The sequence below is a fragment of the Capsicum annuum genome, chromosome 3 (assembly GCF_002878395.1).
Source record: "Capsicum annuum cultivar UCD-10X-F1 chromosome 3, UCD10Xv1.1, whole genome shotgun sequence".
NCBI classification, from domain to species: Eukaryota; Viridiplantae; Streptophyta; class Magnoliopsida; order Solanales; family Solanaceae; genus Capsicum; species Capsicum annuum.
The window spans coordinates 99539929-99564056 of record NC_061113.1 but is presented as its reverse complement, the minus strand read 5'-3'; positions in this window follow the sequence as shown (position 1 = coordinate 99564056).

The following is a 24128-nucleotide window of genomic DNA, read 5'->3' as shown; positions in this document are numbered from 1 at the left end:
AGCCAGATCTATTATTGGGTTCACAGATTTTCAAGTTGTCACAACTTGCATTCATGAATTCAGCTCAGTCAATGCATCATGCAACAATTTCAAATTCAGCTATGAAGTCATGATTCAGCTCATAATTGTTCAGTGAATCATCTTAGACTTTCCCTAGTAATTGGCCAAGTCAGTATCATTCAGGAAAAATATCCCAAGGGGGAGATATTATAATACCCCATGTTTTTATGTTCTAAACCTCTTAAAATATAGCCCATAAAGTTAGCTTTCCAATTCTAAAAATCTCACCTTGATATGATATCGTGGCAAAAAGTTATACAATTTTCTCTTTAAGTGTCAATCAGCTTCCAGTGGCTATGATACACGTGACAACCCATAATTAGACCTTACGAATCATTACAAGTGATCGTAGTCATAACAGAAAGAACCAACAGTCCAAATCCAATAACCACGACTCTACTTCACGATTCTTAATCAGACATTATGAGTCATTAGGAGGGGCTCGTAGTTACAACAGTGCCCATCCGAGAATCTATTCTACTGGTTACGAGTTAGCACACGGCTTGTAGTCAGACAATATGAATCATTGTGTGGACTCGTAGCCTAAATAGTAAAGGATCCAATAATCAAGCCTCATGTTTTGGTGGTTTTTTCAATGCCTTATATATATATATATATATTAAGACCTCAAATAGCTTCTAGCTTATAGAAAAGTCAAAACATCCCTTAGCAATTAAATTCTTGAGATGTATATAACAATAGTCATCTTCAAACAAGCATAACTTTTGGTATCCAATGAATTTTTGAGCTTAAGACCCACCAACAAATAGATAATTGAATAAGGTTTCCAACTATACGAATTTATCCTTAATGTGATATCGGGGTGAAACATTATGGCCAAATTACTGAAGTACTGTCAAATCTGCCCAAACTATGACTCGATATATGAAGACTCACCACTACTGCTGAAGCGCTGCATTGTCTAAGTACGATCAGTAAACTGAGCATCCAAACCTATAATATAAGACATCATAAAACAAAATAGAGTATGAACTCAGTACTTTGAATGTACTGGTATATGAGATGAGGTTAGGCTGAAATGCATGGGTTAATTGTGTATAAAGTAATGACTGACTGAATAGCCTTAGATAACTGAGTATATATGCATGAAAACTGAAATACTAAGAATGCAAAACCAAGCATATAATGTTTCTGAAATAATTTGTAATCTGAATTACTTAAATCTGATAACTGAATAACTGGAAGTCGGCATGCTATGGACAAGCAAACCTAAACTGAATTCTATACAAAACATTAAACTGAGACTGTAGGAGGTATAATCAAACTGACATACCCCAAATTGAGCTAATTGGGGTCCAACCTATAACCCTAGTTGGAAGGGTCTCAGTATCGTGCTACAGGTACTAACACTAGCTCTGTGGATCCACTAATCTGATGTCCTGAAGGACTAGGTAGTCAGTCCTAAATTGGATGGTTACTCCTAAGAAAGTGTCAATCCTAAACTGGCGGGTGACATCTCATAATCCTATGCTGGTTACATAGTTCTAGAACTTAGGGACTACAACTAAGGACCCAGTCCTAACTGACGGGTGAGCCCCCATCCCTAGGCTTTCTTGGTGCTAAATCCTATACCCAGCTGAATGATGCTAATTATTGGTCTGAACTAAGTTTAACAAAACCAACAACTGTTCATGATAACTGACAGAATGACAACCCTTATGGTTTATCTGAAATCATTCTGAAACTTTTGTAATTATGTAAACAACTAGGTATCGGCTGTTCCTAACCCACCAACACTGAATGACTATAACAATGAGGACATGTAAAAGCTCTGAAAAACCATATTAGGAAATCATTATTCAAAATCCATCAGTTTTGTATTTCATCAAACACATGGGATTAAGACTTTTACTTGGGGAAGCTTTTAAACATGATGAGATAGCATTATTACATTACAAAAACCTTAAATTAAGGGTTTATCCTAAAATGCATGAACATGATACGGGAACTACAACATTTAAAACATATTATAATCCATTCCACTTGAAAATAATTTATAATCTTAACTTGAATTTGTAATAACAAGATATTCATGGAGATAGTTCAACATAATCATGTAAAAATTTGTAATTTGAATTCAAAAAAATTTCTTGGACTCCGTGGGTGAAAAGGGCCAATGGATAAATATCATACATACCTTAAACCCTAAATATTGAAAGAGAAACACCAATCTTAATGCTTTCTTGAATGTTCTTGGATTGGGGAACTTGAATTCTTGGTTTTCTTGGAGAGAAAGTAATGGAATTTAATGATTTTGGGGGAGGAGAGGGTTCGTTTTTGAGAGGATATTGGAGAAGAAGGGCAAATAATGCCCTAACTGAAGCTTTAAGTTGTGAATTTCTGCATTGGGTTGAGGGGAAAAGACATAATTTCCCCTTAAACATTTAAAATCATAATGGTAATGTGGATTATATGGTCACCGCGATGCGATAAGGACACTATTGCTATAGCCACCATGATGTAATGCTATCGCGATAAGCTGTTGGAATCGTGATCCAAACATGACCCAATTCTCATTCAAAAAATCCAAAACTTCTTCGAAACATGCTCCTTACACCCCTAAACATTAATTAACTCAAAAACCAACATCACGGTGTTGAAGACCAATTTTAAAATCCTCAAAGTTAAGGGGCCTTAAAAATGACTAAGTCCCCAACACTTAGTGAAATTTTCTAGCTTTAAGCTTCTTATGAATGCAACTAGGAGCTAAACTGAGCTGAAAAAATATGGGGTATTACAGTATCTTCTTCTAGGGAACATTCATCCTCGAATGATACTGATTAGGATAAGATTTTTGAACTAAGGCAACTAAGATCACATACTGAACATAGATAACTGAAAATATGATTACATGACAAAGTCTGAAACATGATCATAAGTTGAACTGATTTTGTGAATGCATGCAATGACATGATAGTGTTCATATAGCTGGAACTGAGAATGGAAAAGAAACAATCTAAGGAAACGGTTCCCTTAAGTTGAGTCTGAGTTTGTGGAGAAAATATGAGGGTACTTGGTATGCATATCTGCTTCTGTTTCCAAATTGGCGCACTCAACAGACTGATTCTGCCAAAGAACATTGACCAAGAGAACTTTGTTCCTTAGTCCTCAAATCTGACGGTCAAGGATCTCGACTGGGATTTCTTCATAAGAAAGTCTATCCTGATCATCCATGCTTTCTACCGGAATAATAACCATTGGATCACCAATACACTTATTTAATAGGAAAACATGTAACACTAGATGTACTGATGCCCAATCTGCAAGCAACTCAAGCTCATAAGCTACCTTTCTGAAATGACTTAAAATTCTATAAGGGTAAACATATCGGGGACTAAGTTTCCCTTTCTTGCTAAATCTCTTCATTATCTTCATAGGCGAGATTTTCAAATACACCGAATCCCCAACTTCAAGCTCAAGATCTCTTCTCCTCATATATGCATAGGATTTATGATGGCTTTGGGATGTCTTAAGTCTTTTCCTAATCAATTGAACTTTCTTCATTGCATCAAACACTAAATCTAGTCCTATTAAAGCAGCCTCACCTGCGTCAAACCAATCAATAGGTGATATATATCTCCTTCCATAGAGAGCCTCAAAAAGAGCCATCTAATACTAGAGTGATAACTATTATTATAGGAAAACTCCATCAAAGGTAAGTGATCATCCCATCTAACCTTGAAATCAAGAACACACATACTCAATATATCCTCTAGGTTCTGAATGGTCCTCTTTGCTTGACCATCTGTCTGAGGATAAAAAGTTGTACTGAGATAAACTTAGGTACTAAGACCCTTTTGAAAAGCCTTCCAAAAGTGAGAGGTAAACCGAGTACCTTTATCTAAAATGATAGACAATGAATCTCCATGCTACCTAACAACTTCTCTAATATAGAGCTTGGTGTAATCCTCGACTGAATAAGAAGTATGAATTGGCAAAAAATGAGCTGATTTAGTCATTCGGTCTACAATAACCCATATCAAATCATATTGATGACACGTACGAGGCAAACCCATCACAAAATCCATGTTCACCTCTTCTCACTTCAAAGTGGAAATGTTGAACTCTTACAATGTGCCACTAGGCCTCTGGTGCTTAACCTTAACCTACTAACAATTAGAACACTTTACAATAAACTCTATAATATCCCTCTTCATAACACCCCACCAATAGATTTTCTACAAATCATGGTACATCTTAGTAGTTCCAGGGTGTAAAGAGTAATGTGCACCATGTGAATCTACCAAAATCCACTATCTCAAACCATCAACACAGGGCACACACAACCTACCCTGACATCGTAACACACTATACTTTTTGATCTCTAACTAATTCCTTCAACTTAACCAAACTAGAATCCCTATCTTACTTTTGTTTTACTTTGGAAACCAAAGAAGATTCCGAACCATTCTGAACCCATATACTACCCTCAGTTGGATCAACTAACAGAATGCCTAATCTATCAAGCTGATGAACCTCTCTGACTAACTTCTTCTTATCGTCCTCACCATAAGTAACCTTATCCATAGACAATTTGATAAGAGTGTCTGTGAACATATTGTCTTTGCCCAGATAATACAACACACTCATATCATAATCTTTTAATAAATTAAGCCACCTTTTCTTACAAATATTTAAATCCTTCTGTGAAAACACATATTGCAAACTTTTATGATCAATGAACACACTAACATAAACTCCATAAAGATAATGCCTCTAAATTTTCAAGGAAAAAACAACAGCTGCCAACTCAAGATCATGGGTAGGGTAATTCTTTTCATGAGGCTTAAATTGTCTAGAGGCATAGGCTATGAGCTAACCTCTTTGCATTAATACACAACCAAGAACAACTCTGGAAGTAACATAGTAAACCAAAAACCCATCTAAACCATCTAGCAAAGTCAAGACTATGGATGAGGTAAGTCAGGTCTTTAACTCCTGAAAACTCTTTTCACAAAAATTTGACCATTGAAACTTGACCTTCTTATGAGTCAATCAAGACATGGGGATGCAATAGTCAAAAACCCTTCAACAAACCATCTGTAATATCAAGCCAAACCCAAAAAGCTCTTGATATCTAACAGAGACATAGGCCTGAGCTAATTTCTCACTGCTTTTATCTTTTGAGGGTCAACTCTAATGCCATCACCGAAAATAATATGGCCAAGAAAAGCTACTGATCTTATCCAAAACTCACACTTATTGAATTTGGCGAATAACTAATGGGATCTAATAGTCTCCATTACAATTCTAAGATGGTCTGCATGATCATTTTCACAATAGAAGTAAACCAGAATACCATCAATGTAAACTATGAAGAACATGTCCAAGTACTGCTTGAACACTCTATTCATTAAGTCCATGAAAGTTGTTGGGGCATTTGTTATTCCAAAAGATATAACTAGGAATTTAAAGTGACCATACAGAGTTCTAAAGGTTGTTTTCAGAATGTCACATTCTCTAACTCTGAGCTAATGATATCTTGATTTAAGGTCTATCCTAGAGAAATAACTGGCACCCTAAAGATGATTGAATAATTCATCAATATTAGGGAGTGGATACTTATTCTTGAATGTAACTTTGTTTAACTGGCGTTAATCAATGTACATTCTGAGAGAACCGTCTTTCTTATGCATGAACAGGACTGGAGCACCCCATAGGGAGACACTGAACCTGATGAATCCCTAATCTAAGAGATATTTAAACTATTCTTTTATCTCTTTTAACTCATCTGGAGCCATTCTATAGAAAAGAATAGAGATAGGCTGGGTATCTAAAAGGAGATCTATTCTAAAGTCAATTTCCCATTTAGGAGGGACTCTAGGGAGATCTTCAGAGAACACATTTGTAAACTCCCTTACTACTAAAACAAACTCGAGACTGGGGGTCTCAAAATTAGAGTCTTTGACTCAAACTAGATGGTACATTGTAACGCCCCGAATCTAGTACCCGAAATGCTACATGGTGCTCATAACCCTGAAGGACTACAAGCTAACCCATGACTAATATCTATAACTGAGCACTGCATAATATGATGTAAAATTCCAAATTAACGGATGAAAGTTCATAAGTTTCAAATATATGATAAAACATAACATCTGGAAATATGGCACATCATTATCAAAATAACTGAAATAAACTGTGAACATGCAATAGTCTGAAAGCTGCTAGACTATCTGAATAAGGATTTGATGGGACATGTCCCCAACTAAGTCTAACTGGTAAAATCACTAAGTACTAAAGATATGAAATAATCAAATCATAATATCCTCAAATGATGAGGACTCACTGCTGATTCTAACTGTTGAAACTAGAATGCTACTGATGCTCTGGAGCTCGTGCTTCTGAACCTATGGTATAAAACACCATAGCACAAATGCATTAGTAAGTGGAAATGTACTTGTATGCAAGCAAGGTAGGTTGGATGCAAAGGGTTCATATGCATTAAAAATGCTAACTAACTATATAACATGATCATGAGAATACATACATGAGTGTGTTACTGTAACTGGATTCATGAGTAATACTGACTACTGAGTCTGAATACTAATAAAATGAGTTACTAATAACTAATATAACTGATATAACTGATATTGGGAGACTGTGTCTAATAGTCTAGGTTTTGATAGAACTAGTTGAGTTTCGCATTGAGCTGAGTGACTGTATATGATTGTCCTGGGTTCTGTAGAACTATCTGATTTCTATTACTGAGATTGGGTGACTGTATCTGACAGTCCTGATTCTGTAACTGAAACTATGGGAGAATTCATCTAACTGACATGCCTCTTTTTCTAAATATATTTGGGGTCCAACCTGAAATACCAGTTGGAAGGGTATCAATACCACGCCACTAGTAAGGACAAGTTATAAGAAATCCCTCGTCTAATAGGTACTCTAAGGAGAATGGTGGGAACCTCATAAAATAGGTAAAGCCACCTTATCTACCCTCTACTAAAAGGTTTGATGTCTCAACCTATGATGGCTACGTAGATCAGGAGCGCAAGGATAGCTTCTAAGAATCACACCCTCTACTAACAGGTGAGTTCCCATCCTTGGGCTCACTCGATGCTGAATCCTACTCTCATCTAAATAGACACTGAAAATGATTAAATGAACTAAATTGGCCTGAGTTTATTGAGTTCTGTTAGCTGATGGAATACTATTAAGAGCTGATAATTAACTGAGATTACTGAGTTTTCTTGAGTCATGTAACTGACTGAATTCTACTGAGTTCTGAAACTGACTAAGAGTACTACTAATCATGGAATGACTGAGATTTATCATAAAATTGACACTAGCTCTACGCACATATCTAAGTTGTCGGGTACAAGTACCCCTAGGACTCCATAGCATGAAACTGACAAGACATGACACTTCTTAAACACATAACCAAGGTCAATAATTCATAGTACTGTCATTGGAGATTTTCATAAAGTATTTGCATACCCCAAGCTTACACATGAAGAAGAATTCATATAAACATGTCATAATTCGCTAAGCCTAATCTCATGAGAATTACATCAATCTATTACAAGGCATAACAATAGCATGGGAGTTATTTTGAACATAATGGTAACATGAATTCATCATTTAGGTTCTATTGAGTCATAATGCGCAGGTATTATTCTCTTAGGCATTTTATCAAACACCTAGTATGAATAACTTAGGGATTAGGTATGATACCAGAATAATACCACATAATTGCTTAATTCAACTCAATTTCATAAATTTCAACCCACATACTAGCGTATTTTCATGAACAACACATAAAGATTCCAACTTGGGAATCCTACAATAATAACTACATGAACATTATCAATCCACAACACAAACATCGTAATTCATAATTTAAAATTGGATTCTTGGGCTTCATGGATGAAAGGAATCCATGAATGAACACTTGACATCCCTTAGAGGGAAAATTCTTGAAAACTAACGGTAGAATCTCTTGAATTTGAAGCTCCTATGAAAACCCTAGACTTGTTCTTGAGACTATTTGAGAGTAATAATAATATTTTCATGAAATAAGGGTTGAATCTCGTGTTATAGGCTTATATAGGGGAGAAAAATTGACCCTTTTTCCCTTAAAAACATGGACATTTAATGACTAAAAACTGGGCATCGACACAATTAGCGATGTGGTGCATCGATGCATCAAAGTGATACCCAATACGTCATGCCATGATCGCACCAAGACTCAGTAGTTTTACTAGAATTCCCTACAAAAATGTTAACCAACGCGATAGGCGACGTGGCTTGCCAAGATTGCATTGGTCCGCTATTTTGGGACACCAAACGTGGTCTAAATGAGGTCCGAAAAATCCAAAACTTGTCCGGAAACACCTATTGACCTCTCTGATCATGAATAACAAAAATACGGACCATTAAAGTATATTAAGGTGGTAAAATGAGATTGAAAACTTTCAAAAGCAAAAAAAATCTAAGTCTGGGAACTTAGCTAGAATTTCCTAAGTATGGGACCCCCTGGACAAGCTTGAAGGACTGATTTAAGCTTAGAAATTTTATGAGGTCTTACAATATCTCCCCCTTGAGAATATTCGTCCTTGAATGAGACTGACTGAGATGGGGAAATACAAACTAAAGTATATATAAGACATGAATAACTGAAACATGATTTTATGATTGGCATGACTGATAAACTGAATATATCATACTGAATATACATATCTGTTGCATGCGTAACTGATTAAAGAATTCATGGTAGAGATTTTTGATAAGCTGAGTTTCTCATAATAAGGGTGGATATCTAATGCATGAATACATGGCTAACATGATGCATAAACATATGACTGAATATGCAATGGTATTTGATACCAAGTTTAAAATAAAATTTTGAGCATAAAACTGAATACCAAGTTGGTAATGAAACTGAACATAATAACTGAGCAAGCTTAAGGAAAACTATTACCTTGGGCTGAGTCTGAGTTAGAGAAAAAGAGGTAAGGATACTTGGTTCGCATATCTGCTTCTGCTTCCCAAGTAGCTCCTTCAATGGACTGATTATGCCCAAGAACTTTGACTAGAAGGACTTCTTGTTCCTCAGTCTATGAGCTTAGTAGTCCTTAATTTTGATTGGAATATCTTTATAAGAAAGACTATTCTGAACATCAATACCCTCTATAGGGACTACAATTGATGGGCCACCTATGTACTTTTTAAGCAAAGAGACATGGAACACTAGATGAACTAAGGATAGATCTGAAGGTAATTTGAGCTCATAAGCTACCTTGCCAGAACAACTGAGAATTTTGAAGGGATTGACATATCGAGGACTGAGCTTTACCTGCTTGCCGAATCACTTTACTCCCTTTATGGGAGAGATCTTTAGGTAAACATAGTCACCAATATCAAACTTGAGATCCTTTCTATACACATTTACATAAGACTTCTGTTGGCTCAGAGAAGCCCGGAGTCTTTCTCTAATCAACTGGACTTTTTCTAAAGCATCGAATACTAAGTTAGACCCTATAACTGAGGCCTCACTAAGAGATCTGTATCTCTTACTATAGAGAGCTTCGAATGGAGCCATTCAAATGCTGGAATGATAGTTGTTATTATATCCAAACTAAATCAAAGGCAAGTGATTATCCTAAATATCCTTAAAATCAATTGCACACACTCACAGCATATCTTTTGAAGTCTGAATGGTCTTTTCTTCTTGACCATCTTTCTGGGGATAAAAGGTTGTACTGAGATGAACTTGGGTATCAAGAACTTTTTGGAATGCCTTTCAGAAGTGAGAGGTAAACTGGGTACCTCTATCTGAAATAATAGATAATGGAACACCGTGTAATCTGACCAATTCTCTGATCTAGAGTTTGGCGTAATCCTCATCTGAATAAGAGGCATGGACTATAAGGAAATGAGTTAATTTGGTCATCTTGTCTACAATGACTCAAACTGAATCATGTTGGCAACGAGTATGAACAAAACCCATCACGAAGCCTATGTTCACTTCTTCCCAATTCCAAATAGGAATATTGAACTCCTGCATGGACCCGTTAAGCTTTTCATGCTCTATCTTAACCTGCTGACATATAAAGCACTTATCCACAAGCTCTGCAATATCTCTCTTCATCCTACTCCACTAATAGATCTCCCGCAGGTTGCGGTACATCTTAGTGGCCCCTGGATGAATAGAGTAGCACGCATCATGCACTTCTGCGAGAATTCACTACCTCAATTCATCTACACCTGGCATACAAAGACAACCTTGACAATGCAAAACACTATCTCACCCTTGGGACAAAACCTCTACTTTATAAACTTTGTGATTCTTTCAACTTGATTGGACTGGGATGTCTATCCTATTTTTCTTTCACCTCAGAAACCAGAGATGATTTTGAACTGTTCTAAACCCATATACTACCTTCTAATGAATAGACTTGGTGGACACCTAGTCTGGCAAGATAATGGACTTTCCAAGCTAACTTTTTCTTACTGTCCTCAACATGAGCAACACTACCCATAGATAGTCTACTGAGGGCATCAGTCACTACATTTGCCTTGCCCGGATGATAAATGACACTTATGTCATAATCTTTCAAGATCTCTAACCACCTTCTTTGATGGAGGTTAAGATATTTATAAGAAAAGACATACTAAAGGTTCTTTTGATCTGTGAACACATCTACATAAATATCGTACAAGTGATGCCTCAAATCTTTAAGGAAGAAACTATGGCTGCTAACTCAATATCATGAGTAGGATAATTTTTCTCATAGGGTTTAGTTGTCTAGAGGCATAGGCTATGACCTAATAATGTTGTATTAGGACACAACCCAAACCTACTCTGGATGCATCACAATACACTACGAACCCATCTGTACCAACTGGAAGAGCAAAAACTGAAGCTGGGGTAACTCGAGTCTTCAACTCCTGAAAACTCTTCTCATAAAGATCTGACCACTAAAACTTGACTTTTTTTAGTCAATATAGACATAGGGGATGCAATAGAAAAAAATCCCTCAAAAAACCATCTATAATAGCCAACCAAACCCAAGAAACTTGTTATATTTGATGGAGATATAGGGAGAGGCCAGTTTCTTACTACTTTGGTCTTTTAAGGATAAACTCTAATGCCATTATCGAAAATGATATGACCAAGGAATGTTACTGACGTTTGCCAAAACTAGCACTTACTAAATTTGGAAAACAACTGATGATTTCTGAGAGTCTGCAATACTATTCTAAGATAGTCTGCATGATCACTCTTACTGCTGGAATAAACAAGGATGTCATCTATGAAGACTATGACGAACATGTCCAAGTACTACTTTAATACATGATTCATCAAGTCCATAAAGCTGTTGGAGCATTGGTAAGAACGAAGAACATAACTAAGAATTCAAAGTGACTATCCGAGTACAGAAGACTATTTTTAAAATGTCACATTCTCTGACTCTGAGCTGATGATAGCTTGATCTGAGATCTATCTTAGAGAAATAGCTGGCACCCTAAATTTGGTCAAACAAGTCATTGATTCTGAGAAGTGGATACTTATTCTTGACTATGAATTTATTAAGTTAACGGTAATCAATGCCCATTTTGAGAGAACCATCTTTCTTTTATACGATAAGACTGGTCGCCCCATGAGGATACACTGGGTCTGATCAATCCCTTATCTAATAGATCCTTCAACTATTATTTCAATTCTCTGAGTTCTACTAGTGCCATTCTGTATGGAGTAATAATATAGGCTGAGTATCTGGAAGAAAATCAATACCTAAGTCTATTTACCTTTCGGGAGGAATTCCTGAAAGATCTTTGGGAAAGACATCTGAATATTCATTCACTACTGGGACTGATTTGAAACTGGGAGTTTCAGAACTAGAGTCCTTAACTTGAACAAGATGATAGACAGATCTCTTAGATATCATTTTCCATGCCCGAAGGTAGGAAATAAGCTGATCTCTTAAAACTAAACTACTACCTCTCCACACTAGGATAGGTTCATCCGAAAACTAAAATTAGACAATTCTATTTCTATAGTCAACTATGGCATAGTAGGAATGAAGCCAATCTATATTGAGAATGACATCAAAATCAGTCATCTCTAATTCAACTAAGTCTGCTGAAGTGACTTTCTGAGATACCATAATCGAACAGTTCCTATATATCCATCGGCCTATGATGGTTTTACCCACTAGGGTGGAGACTGAGAAGGTCTCTGCTAGAATTTTGGGACTGACTTTAAAATTAATTGCTATATAAAGAGTAACAAAAGACAAAGATTCTCCTGGATGTAGCAAAGCATAAACATGTAAATAAAAGATCTATAACGTACCATTAACCACATCAAGAGAATTTTCTTAATCCTGTTGGGACTGAAGAGCGTAGAGTCTGTTTGTGCGTTGCCGATTAATAGCACTAGAAATGGTACCCTACTGGTTCGGGCGATCGGACTGAGCTGACGAATGATTACATTGACCCTGAGGACCTGGCTGAGAACAATCTCTGACTATGTAGCCTGGCTTGCCACATCTGAAGCATACATCACTACCAGCTCTGCAAGTACCCTGATGGTGCTTGCCACATGTCTGACAAAGAGGATAGGTTTGGGCACTGCTAACACTACCCTGAGACTTAGAGCCTAGTGCTCTATCTCTGTTGCCATCTCTGAATTTCGGTACTGGAGCACTGGCTAAGAAAAGAGCTGGAACGGATGACTTTAGGAGGAACTGAGATTGACTTTCACCCTCTGACTTAGGTTGAGCAAAGTTGAAACTATTTATCTTTTCTCTCTCATCTTAATATTCTGATCTTCTATCTATTGAGCATGGATCTTAAGCCTGGCTATGTCCATCTCAATAATCAACATTCTAGATCTACACTAATTGACCACACTAGCATTCACCCCAGAAACAAACTTACTCATCTTAGCCTTGTTTTTGCCATTACAGGAGGAGTGTATCTAGCTAGTTGAGTAAACTTCAGATAATACTCTTTCACTATCAAATTGCCCTGCCTAAGGTTGATAAATTCTAGCACCTTAGCTTTTCTCAGCTCTAGGGGAAAGAATCTATCAAGAAAAGCAGTGGCAAAATCCTCCCACTCTATAGGCCTTGGATCACCAACCCTCTTTGCTTTCCACTATTGGAACCATTGTGAGCCACATCCTACAACTGATATGCAGCTAGCTCAGTACTCTCAAAAACTGACACCCGCATGATATCTGTAACCTTCTGAGCCTGATCAAGGAATTCCTAAGGGTCCTCATCTGACTTAGACCCTAAAAAGAATGGTGGATTCATCAGGTGAAGTCCCAAATCCTGGCTGCTGCAGTGTTGGCCACTGAGTTGGCTGGACTGACAACTGGTCATTCATTCTGGGAAGCAACTAAGTTAGCAAGAGTAGTGAATACAGCTCTGAACTCTGTATGAGAAATATTTCGTCTAAGGGATCTGCTTGGACGGGCTGAGGGGCTAACTGATTTCTATTTCTTCTCTTGGAAAGCATGTTCTATAGAAGAAAGGGAGAAACGAATTAGACTGAGAGTTAAACTTGAGCTTATGATTACTAACACGACATAAATACTAAAAGAAGGGAAACTATTCCTAAAATATCGTATAGCCTCCTGTACATAAATGTGCACACAACACACACATGCACAAGACTCTACTAGATGCGGTTTTCAAACTTCCTAGGACACTGTTGAGCCTGGCTCTGATACCAAGTTTGTAATGCCCTGAATCTGGTACCTAAAATGCTACATGGTGCTCATGACCCTAAAATACCACAAGATAACTCATGACTGATAGCTGTAACTGAGAACTACATAATATGATGTAAAAATGCTGAATTAATGGGTGAAAGGTCATAAGGTTCAAATATATGATAAAACATAACATCTGGAAATATGGTACATCATTATCAAAATAACTGAAATAAACTGTCAACATGCTATAGTCTAAAAGCCTCTAGACTTTCTTAATAAGGAGTTGATGAGACATGTCCCTAACTTACTCCTACTGCTGAAATAACTAAGTGCTAAAGATATGAAATAATCAAATCATAACAGCCTTAAATGCTGAGGAATCACTATTGACTACTGAAATTAGAATGCTACTGATGCTCTGGAGCTCGTGCTTCTGAACCTATGGTATAAAACACCATAGCGCAAATACATTAGTATGTGGAAATATACTGATATGCAAGTGAGGTAGGTTGAATACAAAGGGTTCATATGCATGAACAATGCTAACTGAGTGTATAACATGATTGTGAGAATACATACATGAGTGTGTAACTGTAACTGGTTTGTAAGTAATAATAACTACTGAGTTTGAATATTGATAACATGAGTTACTGATAATTGATATAACTAATATTGGGCACAATATGTCTGACAGTCTAGGTTCTAATGAAATAGCTGAGTTTCATACTAAGCTGAGTGACTGTATCTGACAGTCCTGGGTTCTGTAGAACTATCTGAGTTCTATTACTAAGGCCGAGTGACTGTATCTGACAGTCTTGATTCTGTAACTAAAACTATGGGAGAATTCATCTAACTGACATGACTTTTTTTCTAAATAGATTTGGGGTCCAACCTGTAACACCAATTGGAAGGGTGTCAATACCATGCCACTAGTAAGGACGAGTTGTAAAAAATCCCTCGTCTAATAGGTACTCTAAGGAGAACGGTGGGATCCTCATATAATAGGTTAAGCCACCTCATCTACCCTCAACTAGCAGGTTTGATGTCTCAACCTAAGATGGCTACACAGTTCAGGAGCGCAAGGATAGCTTCTAAGAATCACACCCTCTACTAACAGGTGAGTTCCCATCCTTGGGCTAACTCGGTGCTGAATCCTACTCCCATCTGAATAGACACTGAACATGATTAACTGAACTAAAATATCCTGAGTTTATTGAGTTCCGTTAACTGATGGAATACTATTAAGAGCTGATAACTAACTGAGATTACTGAGTTTTCCTGAGTCGTGTAACAGACTGAATTCTACTGAATTTTGAAACTGACTAAGAATACTAATAATCATGGAATGACTGAGATTTATCATAAAACTGACACTGGCTCTAGGCACACAGCTAATTTTTTGGGTACAAGTACCCCCAGGACTCCATAGCATGAAATTAACAAGACATTACACTTTTTGAACACATAACCAAGGTCAATAATTCATAGTACTATTATTGGGGATTTGCATAAAGTATTTGCATACCCCAAGCTTACACATGAATAAGAATGCATATAAATATGTCATAATTCCCTAAGACTAATCACATAAGCATTACATCAATCTATTACAAGGCATAACGATAGCATAGGAGTTATTTTCAACATAATGGTAACATGGATTCATCATTTAGGTTTTATTGAGTCATAATGCACAAGTATTATTCTCTTAGGCATTTTATCAAACACCTAGTATGCATAACTTAGCTCTTAGGAATGATATCAAATTAATACCACATGATTCCCTAATTCAACTCAATTTCATAAATTTTAACCCACATATTAGCATAGTTTCATAACAACCCATGAAGATTCCAACTTGGGAATCCTACAACAATAACTATATGAACATGATTAATCCACAACATAAACATCACAATTCATAATTTAAAATTGGATTCTTGGGCTTCATGGATGATAGGAATCCATGGATGAACACTTGACATACCTTGGATGGAAAATTCTTAAAAATTAATGGTAGAATCTCTTGAATTTGAAGCTCCTATGAAAACCCTAGACTTTTTCTTGAGAGTATTTGAGAGTAACAATAATATTTGGTGAAGTAAGGGCTGAATCTCATGTATAGGCTTATATAGGGATGGAAAATTGACCCTTTTGCCCTTAACATGGACATTTAATGACTAAAAGGTGCGGATCGATCGGATAAGTGATACGGTGCATCGATGCATCGACGCAATACCTGATGTGTCGCGCCATCATCACACCAAGCCTTAGTAGTTTTACTGGTGTTCCCTTCAACAATGTTAACCAACACGATAGGCGACGTGGTGCGCCATAATCGTGTTTGTCCACTATTTTGGGAAACCAAACATGGTGTAAACGAGGTTTAAAAATTCCAAAACTTCTCTAGAAACACTTATTGACCTCTCTGATGAATTAACAAAAATACGGACCATTAAAGGACATTAAGGTGGCAAAATAAGATTTCCAACTTTTGAAAGAAAAAAATAAACTAAGTCTGGGAACTTAGCTAGAATTTCCTAAGTATGGGACCCCCTTGACAAGCTTAAAAGACTGATTTCAGCTTATAAATTTTGTGGGGTCTTACATGCATGCACCCCTTGGATATTTTTTTCTTGCCTTAAGATATGAAATAATCTGACCCCTAAGCATTGAAGTACTACCCATCCATTGAATGACTGATTTATTAGGAAACTAAAACTAAATAACCCTATTCCTATAGTCAACTAAAGCATAGCATAAGTGGAGCCAATCCATGCTGAGATTGATATCCAAATCAGTCATCTCTAACTCCACAAGATCAACTGACACGACATTTTGAAATACTGTAATCGGGCAATTTTTGTATACCCGATTGGATATGATTAATTTACCCACTAGGGTAGTCACTGAGAAAGGATCTACTAATATTTTTGGGATGACACCAAAATTAAAATCTATATAAGGGGTTACAAAAGAAAATGAGGCTCTAGGGTCTAGTAAAACATACACATGAAGATGAAAAAATGCAACATACTTGTAACCATATCAGGAGAACTTTCATGATCATGTTGGGAATAGAGTGTGTATAACCTGTTCTAGCGTTATCTACTAATGGCATTGGAAGTAGCTCCTTACTGAGTTGGGCGACCTACTAGAGCTGATGATAGATTGGACTGGCCATGTTGGCGTAAATTCTTTACCGTCTGAGCAACTACTGGACACTCTCTGACCTTGTGGCCTAGCTTGCCACACCCAAAACACACATCACTACCAGCCTTTCATACACCTTAATAATTTCTACCATATTTTTGGCAAAGTGGATTAGTATGACCACAGTTTACACTAACTTTGGACTTGGAGCCTGGCACCCTATCCCGACTGTCATTTCTAAATTTTGGCACTGGCGCACTAGCTGAAGATAAAGCTGGGGCTGAATATTTTGATGGAACTAAGAACGGTTACCACCCTCTAACCTCGACTGAGAAAAATTAAAGCTACTTGTTCTGGATTATTATTTTCTCTCTCTCTCTCTCTCTCCTTAAGTTTTTGTTCCTTAATCTATTAACCATGAACCATAATCCTAGATAGGTCCATATCCTTAATCAACATAACAATCCTACACTCTTTGACCATATTATCAGCTTCACCAAAAACAAACTTACTCATTCTAGACCTATTATCAGCCACCATCAAAGAAGAATACCTCACCAACTTTATAAACTTAAGTGAGTATTCCTTCATACCTATATTACCCTACTTCAAATTAATAAACTTTAGCACAATATCCTTCCTCAACTCAAAAGGAAATAACCTGTCTAAAAAGGTTGTGGCAAACCCGCTCACTCTACAGGCCCTGTCTCAGCACCTCTGTCCTCCATCCACTGCTTATACCATGTATGAGCTACATCCTACAACAGATATATAGCCAACTTTACATTCTCACTCGAAGTGAAACCCATGATATCAATCACCTTCTAAACCATATCAAGAAACTCCTACGGATTCTCCTAAGAGTTGGATCCCAAAAATAAAGGAATATTCATTCAGGTAAAATCCTGAATCCTAGATGTAGTTGTATTTGCCACTGGGTTAGCTGGGGAAACATCCTACTGAGTATTCTTTGCAGTTACTAAATGATCTAAGGTAGTGAATGCATCACTAAACTCGGCATGAGAGACGTGCTCATTCAAGGGATCTTCCTGAACAGGCGAAGGTGGGGGTTAATTTCCATTTCTCCTTCTTTTGTTTCTTTTATGAGGTATTTTCTGTAAATGGAAGGAAGAATGAGTCATAAAGAGATTTTTAAATAGAGATTATGCTCATTCGCACGACATGAATACTAAAAGAAGGAAAACTTTTCTTAAAATATCTTGTAGCCTCTTATCCATAAGTATGGCGCACTTCGTACCTATGCACAAGACTCTACTTAACGTGGCTTCCAAAATCCTTAGGACACTATAAAACCTTAGGATCTGATACCAAGTTTTATCATAACCTAAGGCTAGCCTCTAGTAATAACAATGGTGCTTATGGTCATAAGTGACCATAAGCTAATCCATGAGTTGGTACCTGATATGAGCATTAAATATCAAATAATAAAAGATATATGTGGGAAACAACAGATAAAGCCATAAAGTTTAAATACCAAAAGTACAAATGAATTCAAAAGTTTGTAACATCTGATTAAATACTAAAAGCACAATTGATAAGACTAATAAACTGACTAGCTGTCTATCTGACCTTCTGAATGTCTGTAAGCCTCAAAATTGACTGAGGAGTTGATGTGACATACCCGAATGAACTCCAACTAAGTAACTAAAAATAAATACAGAAATATATAAATAAAAAAAATAGGTCCTCGATATATTAGAACTCACCACTGTTGTTGCTGCTTAAGCGCCGAACTATCTAAGTAGGTTGGCAAACTGAGCGTCTGGACCTATGATATAACACATCATAGCACAAAGAAGAGTATGTGGCCAGTACTTTGAATGTACTGGTATATGAGATGAGGTTAGGCTAAAATACATGGGTTAATTATGCAAGAAGTAATGATGACTAAATAGCCTGAAATAACTGAGTATGCATGCATGAAAACTAAAATACTAAGAATTCAAGACCAAGCATATAATATTTTTGAAATAATTTGTAAATTGAATTACTAAAATCTGATAACTGAATAACTGGAAGTCGATATGCTATAGACAAGCAAACCTGAACTGAATTCTATACTGAACATTGAACTAAGACTGTGGAAGGTATCATCTAACTGATATACCCCAATCTGAGCTAATTGGGGTCCAACCTATAACCCCAGTTGAGAAGGTGCCAGTACCATGCCATGGGTACTAACACTGGCTATGTGGATTTACTAATCTGATATCCGGAAGGACTAGGGAGTTAGTCCTAAACTGGCGGGGACTCCTAAGAAAGTGTCAGTCCTAAAGTTGTAGATGACATCTCATAATCCTATGCTGGCTTCATAGTTCTAGAACTTAGGGACTAATACTAAGGACCTATTCCTAACTGACGGGTGAGCCCTTATCCCTAGGCTGGCTCGGTATTAAATCCTACTCTCAACTAAATGACGTTGATTACTGGTCTAACTAAGTTTAACTAAACCAACAACTGATCATGATAACTATTGAATGACAATGCTTATGGTTTATTTGAAATCATTATGAAATTTCTAAAATTATGTAACCAACTAGGTATCGGGTGTTTGTAACCCACCAACACTGAATGAATATAACAGTGAGGACATGGAAAAGCTCTAAAAAATCATAATAGGAAATTATTATTCAAAATCCATCACTTTGGTATTTCATCAAACACATGGAGATTAAGACTTAACATGGTGATCTTTTTAAACATGATGAGATAGTATGATTATATGAAAAAAACCATAAATTGAGGATTTATCTTGAATTGCATGAACATGCTATGGGATCTACTACATTCAAAACATACTATAATCTATTCCACTTGAAAACAATTTATAATCCAAACTTGAAATTTGTAATAACAAGATATTCACGGAGATAGTTCAACATAATCATGTAAAAACTCATAATTTGAATTCAAAAAGAGTTCTTGGACTCCTTGGGTTAAAAGGGCCCATGGATGAACATCACACATACCTTAAATCCTTAAGCTTGAAAGAGAAACACCAATCTTAATACTTTCTTGAATGTTCTTGGACAGGGGAACTTGAATTATTTGCTTTCTTGGAGAGAAAGTAATGGAACTTGATGTTCTTGGGGGAGGAGAGGGTTTGTTTTTGAGAGAAAATTAGAAAAGATGGGAAAATAATTTCCTAACTGAAGCTTTAAGTCGTGAATTTGCAAATTAGGTTGAAGGGATAAGACATAATTTCCCCTTAGATATTTAAATTTGTAATTGGAATGCAGATTATAGGGTTACCACGATGCGATGAGGACTCCATCTCTATAGCCACCACAACGCGACGCTATCATAATGAGCTGTTGAAATCGTGATCCAAACATGACCTAATCCTCATTCAAAATATCCAAAACTTCTCTGAGATATGCTCCTTACACCCCTAAATATGAACTAACTCAAAAACTAATATCTCAAGGGGTCAGGAAGACCAATTTAAAAGTTCTCAAAGTTAAGGGGTCTTAAAAATGACTAAGTTCCCAACACTTAGAGAAATTTTCAGGTTTTAAGTCTCTTATGCATGCAACTAAGAGCTGAATTAAGCTAAGAAAATATGGGGTATTATAGATCAAAAGACAGAGATAGACTCTAAGCATTTTTCAACTTGAATGACATGAACTTATAGTAGTAAACCCAATTAAAAATAAAATATAGTTTGGCAATTTGAGTTGTCTTGTCAAAGAGGACTTTAGGATGAACGGATGCATTAGAACTTAAGTTTGAGAAGCGAATTAATATAAATAAAAAAGATAGGCTCTACGCACGACCTAGGTACCAAGTTCATACTTACAGTTTATGGAGTGAACAAGTAAATAATGATAAGATATTTAAAAATACACACAAAATGCTTAAAGACATTTTAGTTTAAAAATCGTGGGAGGTTGGGGATTTGAAAAGTATTAACAATTTTGAAAGAATTAGTATTTAGTATGAAACAATTGAGAAATTAAAACATTGCAAAAAATTACTTGAATAATTTAAAAAGGTTTAGTTTTCACCATTATGACATTATGGAAAGGTGAAAGAAAGGGAGAATATGATTTGATAAAATACTATTTGAATGATAAAGATTGTTTTACATTCTAAATACTAGGATATATTGTAAGAGAAAGGAAAAAAGGAAGACTACATCCTTATAAAAGATTGCCTACATATCTTGTTAGAACAAGAATCAGGTCAGATGTAGTTCAAAATTTGAGACTTATAGAAATTTGATAGCGGGTGAAGATGTTTATAGAAAAAATAACCAAGGAGTATTGTCATATACAAATGTAAGAACAAAAATAACAAATTTGATATATGCATATAAGTTATGAAGACACCCTATATTTATCAGGATGCATATTTCTTAGTAAAGAAATATATTATTGAGTTCTATAGAACAAGTGTAGTTTCTTGACAATGTTTCCTCAAGCGGATAACTTGAGAATGGAAAAGCTTATGAATGTCGATGCACCGCTGATCGATCGATTCACAAAGCAGTGTTCATAGGGTGTTATATGAATAAATATTCGTGTAACTACACAGTTGTTCTTAAAAAGAAAATAATAAATAGGTTTCAAGTGGAGGAAGATATGAGGTGAAATGCCACTTATGAAAAACAGTAACACATAACACACAATGAGAAAGAAATAGCACATTGAACAATACATAAGAAATTATGAAATCAAAGATATATAAAAAAGATAACACGTAGCCAAGTAAAGGAAAAAAAGACATGAAAATATATATCATTTTAGAGAAAAGATAGAAAAAAAAGGGAAGGGAATGAACATACAATAACAAAATAAAAAAACTAAAAAAATGAATAAAGTAAACATGTAGCAATAAAATAATTAATAAAAGACAACAGGATAAAAAACGGTAAGAATAAAAAATGAAAAAAAAAAGAATAAAACCCTGCATAACATACAAATTCGTAATAGTTAAAACCTAAGTATCCCCGATAAAATTGGCATGTTGTCGCGTCCCATTTTTCTCGTGAAAAGTGAAATTTGATGTGACAACTCTTTTTAGAATTATTAAAGAGTGAAGAGTCGCCACCTAATGAATTGAGGTGCATTAGGCACCATTCTAGGTTAATTAAGAACCATTTTAAGTAGTCTTCATCATCAAAAATTGGGTAAGGATTCAAATTACCTCGAGAGGAAGGTGTTAGGCACCTTTCGAGGTTCACAAATGTGAGTTTCGATAGAATTCGTATATTACGTGGAGATTTTGCATGATAAACAAAGGGTTGATTATTTTTTATTAATTTAATAACTAAGTGATAAATAAGCAAGACATATGTCATAATTATTTTCTAGTTATAAATTATCTAGGTGATAAAAAAATAAAATGAAAGGTATAAATTAGAGAAGAAAAGAGACAAAAGTGACAGAATTAATATAACAGCATATTTATTTAATCATTAAACCTAAGAGACCCCAAAGAATTAAACATACACGGTAAAGAAAAAGAGAAAATAAATTCAAAAGTTCGGACAAAGGATTTATATTTAACCTATTTGGATTAGCGCCCATCTTATTACGGATGACAATGTCGAATGTCACATTATTGAATTCTTCTCAGGATAATTTCCACCATTTTCGATCTATCTACCCACCCCACCTAGTTTTGTTTATTAAACTTAAAGGCGTTCTACAAAAAATGTTAAACTAACGTTCCCTAAAATGGTTACCTATCCCAACTTAATATCCAAGAGGCATTGAACATACTATTTTGGATTCGAATCTAGATAAAAGAAAAGGTAGGTTGCCTAATTGTACTTAAAGTTCACGTCAGACAAAGCAAACAATACTTGAATAAATAACACATAATAGTTTGAAATAAGCTCTGGATTAATTAAGGGTTGATTTAGCGGTAAGCAAGCTAAAATAATTGATAATTATATATATATAATTAAATCTATAAGCATGATACCTAAATGACAAACAATCATTAATATCAAAAAGATTAAATCAACAAAGAGTTTATTTCAAAAGTGGTGCATAAAGCTCACTAAAATTTACAAAAAAACTGAATAAAGATGTGAAGGAATTTTATTAGAATGTGAAAAAATTAATGAAACCATGCAGTAGATTAATTGGACAGTGCAAAAAAATAATTAAACTATGCAGAAATTAGTAAAACAATGCAAAAAGTTACTTAAACTATGCAGAAATTATTTTAACTATGTACAAAAGTTATTTAAACTGCACAACAAAAATAATTTAACCTGCAAAAAAATATTTAATCATTACAGAAAATTATTTAATAATGCAAGAAATTCATTTCAAAAAGTATAGAATTTACTTTTTTACAGTGTAGAAAATTAATTTAAAAATGCCAAATTTATTAAATATGCAGAAAATTGATTAAACTGTGCGAAAATTAATTTAAGTTCTGAAAATTAATGAACATGCTCAACATTTGTTTTAGATAGGTTGAAAATTAATTCTTATTCCTAAAAATACGATTTCTAAGTGATAGAATAATTAGTTAACAGGTTGGACTTTAATTAGCAATCCTAAAGCAAGTTTCCTAGGTGATATAAAATTGCAAAAAATATTCAAGTCACATAATCTCTATCCTAGTAAGCAGTCCACGTAATTTTTTTATAGTCATAGAATTTATACAATGATTATTACAGACCAAAAATGAATGAATAAGAAAAAGGGCTAAGTAATACAACCCTTACATAAATTCCTTGGTAACTCTTCTTCACCTTCAACCTGTAAACATAAACAAAGACACCAAAATATACTGCAAAGCCATTACATGCCTTTGACAAACCATAACCAACCCTTATCATTGTCAAGATCCCAAGGATCTCAAGGATCTCAGGCAGGCTTATGACAAAGGGATTATAAAGATGCACAAAGATCATTTTGAATTCATATACAATAATATTTTAGTGGAGAAAAATATTTAATTGCAAATACAAGAGGAAAATATGACACATTGACAAAAGAATATAGCATGAACACCCAATAAGTCATAAGAATAAATCAGAATCACATAGAATAATATAAAAAAAAATTAATGCATCGTTAGAGGAAATTAACTAGTTCAAAGGGGAAGTAATAAAACACAAACAAGAACACTGTGCTTTACAAAGTGAAAATCCGTGATAATAGTAGTAGCCGAAGTCTCAAGACCAAAAGCAAAAGAGATAATTTATGTATAGAGAAGAGTATTTTTTTTT